This window comes from Fukomys damarensis, unplaced genomic scaffold, assembly GCF_012274545.1.
Source record: "Fukomys damarensis isolate Sample0158 unplaced genomic scaffold, DMR_v1.0_HiC HiC_scaffold_21, whole genome shotgun sequence".
Taxonomy (NCBI): domain Eukaryota; kingdom Metazoa; phylum Chordata; class Mammalia; order Rodentia; family Bathyergidae; genus Fukomys; species Fukomys damarensis.
Window position 1 is genome coordinate 33,734,504 of NW_022900933.1, and position 4,049 is coordinate 33,738,552.

Consider the following 4,049-nt stretch of genomic DNA (forward strand, 5'->3'; position numbering starts at 1 on the left):
GGGGGAGGACGCAGCTCGGACCAGCTGAACCTCTAGTTGGTTTTATACCGAGTCGACGTCATCCTGGATTTAGTTCCTGGTAATATGCAGATGACAAACAGAACCAGATTTGGCCCTTTCTTTTCCTTTGGGTGGGGGGAGGTTTCGAGGGGAGGGGGGGAGAAGTGTCAAGGAGAGGGGGTTCCAGGGCCTGAAAAGAGATTGTGGATTGAGAATTAATGAAATTAACCTAATCTTTTCCATTGGGCGGCCCCGCCGCGGGCCGGCGGAGCTGGGCGGGCGGCCTAATTGCCCCGGTTAATCTCATTAATTCTATTGTGCGGCCGCATTAACAACTCCCACCGCCGACCTCTCCGCCCCCACCCGCTTTTCTCAGATTGGGCCCTATTATTGGGTGCGATTTCCTCTGCCTGTAGCTCAAATGCATTGTGGCCGATTTTACTTTGGGACTACTTTTCTCCAACTTTAGGAATTTGTTTTGTTTTAGGAAATGTGAGTGGTTACGTTTTCCTTCTAGTCGGATGGAAAATTCTGCGCCTCCTCCCGGCCCCAGCGCCCTCACCGCCCGATTTCACCTTAAAAAAAAAAAAAAAAAAAAATCCTGGTAGTTCTCTCCCGATGGAACAGTTTAAACCCCCTTGCCCTAAACCTTTTGTTTTTGTAAAAGCCAGCGTTTGTAAAGGCAAAAACGACGAAAGAAGAGACGTGTCGCGTGTTTCTTAAACATTTTGTCTTTCTGTTTGTTTTGGTTTTTGTTTTGTCTTTTTCAGACACCTAAGGTCTGGAAACGACCGTACAATCCCTACCTTAGGGGATCCTAGTAACACAGCGAAGACCAAGTTCAGCCACTATTTAAAATTCACCACCTGAGTAGCACCCTGAGTGTCGGTAGGTTTGGGGGCCTCTTCTTTCTAATTATTTTTGCGAACGGGGGCGGGGGGCGTCTCCCCCAAATTTTTCGGCTTTCAATCCGGATTGGAGCCCTGGTTTGGGCTCCTCTAGCTCCTTCTCCAGCAACCGAGTTGTCGCATTTCCTTTTCATCTGACCTACTTGTTCCTTGGCAGCCCGCTCACTTGGGCTGCCCTTCCCGCTGGCAGACCCAGGCTGGGCTCCCCGGCCGGGCAAAGGCAGCCGGGCTCCCCGCAGGCAGCCGCCGAGATTTGCAGGATCCTTCTTGCTGTGCAACCGGTGGGCAGCGAACCCAGCACTGCGCCAAGGCCGCCGCGCACCCTGGAGCAGGTAGGCAACAGGCTGCTCTGGCTAAAGCAGCCCCCGAGGTGTCACAGCCGTCCTTGTGCGGGCTGCTCTGGCCACTCCAGAGGAAGCACTCAGTACCAGACCGAGGAGAGACTGGCCAGGGCTGCGGTGGGAGACACCTCGGTCCCCCCAGGAAGGGCTGCCTTCAACTCCTGCCTGGTGCTTCTGATTTCTCTCTGGCAATAAAGCAGGACCCCCACCCCCAGATCCCAAAGTTTTCTGAAGTCACTGAAGCAGGCTGTGGGTGCTGTGTCCGCCCCAGCGCTGGGGGGGGGGCACTTGTCAATTGCTGTACCTGAGCCACCAGTTCCTGCTGGGCAGCGCCAAGTTTCTCCTCCAAGGCCTCAGTTTTGACCTCTGTATCCCCAGGCCCACCCACTCCTCACTCCTAGCCTGGGAGACGCATACTCTGGGTGGTTAGAGAGAGGTTAGGACCAGCTAGGATGAGTCTTCTCCGTTTGGAAAGGCAGTGGATTTTTTGAAACAATAAAAATCACTCAGGGAGGGTAACCCTCTCCTTCAAAGAGGCCAGGTCTGTGGCAAAAGTGGCTGACTGGGGAGGGAAGCACTTTTTCTGTTCACAGACGCTTAGCAGATGGCAGCTTCCAGGCTCACATACTGCCCACTGGCCCTTCCCAGCTTCAAGTCGGCAAGTGATGTGAGAGAGCCGGAACTCTAGTTCTGCCTTCGACTGCTTTTGTGTTGGTGGCTAGGTGTGCTTGGGAGTGTATCTTGCAAGACTTTTGCCAGAGTCTCAGCCTAACAGACAAAGTGCTGTAGGATGTTAGGGGCCGATTCTCATCTCTCCCATTTTGCAAAGGGTTTGTAGAGCAGCACTGGCCTGCATCCACAGCCCTGGACCCAAAAGGGGGCCCGCAAGTTTTTAAAAGTATAAAACATCCTCTCTGGCCCAGGGCTCTGTGTCTCCTCCCCTTGGTACATCGCTCCTCACTATCAGGTTTAGGAAAGCCATAGCCATCCGAAAGGCATCTCGGTATACTCTGGACCCAGGAGGGGAGGAGCGCTGTACAGGAGTGTGAGTGTTGGAGCTGAGTACTGAGCAGAGCCACCTGGCAAATTTGGCGGCCTCGGGATTTTATTTATATATATTTAGTTTTGGCAAATGAGCATCTCATTGAGCTACATCCTAGCCTCGTTTTTATTTTTTGAAAGGGGGTCTCCCTAAGTCACCATAGGTTGGGCTCTAACTTGCGATCCTCCTGCCCCAGCTTTCCAGAGTGCTGGGATTACAGACTCTGCTACCTGGCTGGGTTTCAGGGTTTGAATTGATCTAACCAAGTCTAGCCTTCATCGGGGGTCCCTTACAGCCCTAATATTGAACCAGGGTGGCTGTCACCTGTAGGCCAAGATAGACTGAGGACGGACCTGGGGGCTTTTTCTTGTCCTTTTCTTTAGGAAGAGGAAGTGTGGGGTCCCCACCTCTTCTGACAGCCAAGGGCGAGGTCTGTGGACAAGCTAGGTCCTAGATAAAAAGGAAGTCTGCAGGCTCTTTCCTCCGCCGCCGGGGGAACTTTCGAGAATGGGGTCACGGGATCTGGAGTCACACTCTACTTTTCTTGCCCAATCAGCTCTGGGGGTCTCATCCCCTGTGTGGCGGGACCTCCCCCACCGCTGCATCCTTGATCTGTGGTCTCCACATTTTGTCTTGGGGATGCAGGGCGCCCCGGGTAGCAGTCGGGGTTTCAGCGCCCCGCTCGGCTTCCTCAGCGGGGCGGAAACCCACAAGTGTCCGAAGTGCGCGCTAAACAATCTCTCCCGGGCGCAATTGGAATAACAAATGCGACGCAAGCAAATTGTCCCCCTCGGGTTGCTAAGCGATTGTTTGTCGGCCCCGCACGCACAGCTCAGCATGAGAGGACCTGGAGCGTCCGGAGGCGGCTGCAGTGCTCGGTTAGAAACGCGGTAAACACGCTGCTGATTTTCCCTATTATCACCCAAACACGATTTCACACAAAGCAATCACCGCGAAGAAGTCTATGAAAATGTGTTTGTTGAGGAGTCACTCTCTCGGTAATAGCCCTCATTTTTAGGATATTAAAGAAGAGATCAGTGGGTTCCGCATGCATAAGGCGTGTTTGCGGGTCCACATCTCGGGAAGGCGCGTCCGCGCTGTGCGCTTGTCATCGCTCAATTGATGCGAAGAGCGTAGATTAAATTGCTCCTCTGATGTGAAACAGAGCGCCCAAATGTGCGCGTGGGTTGTCTCCTCTTGCCCCGAGATATCTTCATCTTAGAGCAAGCAGTTGACCCCACACTCTTTACACCCCAGCCCCAGAGATACGAAAAGGAAAAAGAAAATGCATTGCTGCGGCCCTAACTTCTTATCGTTTCTTAATCCGTTCAGTGTCTTGCTTGGTCACAGGACAGAATTTATAATCGTGTTTTTCGTATCATGCAGAAACCTGATGCGCCCTTTTCAAAGGTACGAGCCCTCCGGGCTGCCCAAAGGGAGTCTGAGAAATTGGGTACAAAGCCCAGACCCAGGCAGATCCAGGCAGCCCTGGGCACCTCCGGACAGTTTTCATACCGTGCAGACTGGATTTTGTGCTTTGTGTTTGTGCTTCCAGAAAAAGGAAAAATAAAACTAGCATCCTGGGATTGAGCAAGGGGTGCAAATTCTGCCCCATGAAAGGGCAGAACCACAAGTGCTGGGTCCCGCTTTTAGCCTAACCCAGGATACTTAGGAGCTGGGTTTTGTTATGTTTTCCAGCTTTCTACATAACAGCACCACAGGCTCTCAGGACAAACTAATCAAAGTGTTAGGAACGCT

The 4,049-nt window shown here is 52.7% G+C and overlaps 1 long non-coding RNA gene across 1 annotated transcript; it reads left to right on the top strand.

Moving 5' to 3' along the window:
• Positions 1 to 3: 3 nt before the first annotated feature.
• Positions 4 to 1,221, top strand: LOC104851823. The gene is made up of 3 exons (XR_777310.1): positions 4 to 79; positions 771 to 888; positions 1,066 to 1,221. It is a non-coding gene; the product is annotated as an uncharacterized LOC104851823 (long non-coding RNA).
• Positions 1,222 to 4,049: the final 2,828 nt, after the last annotated feature.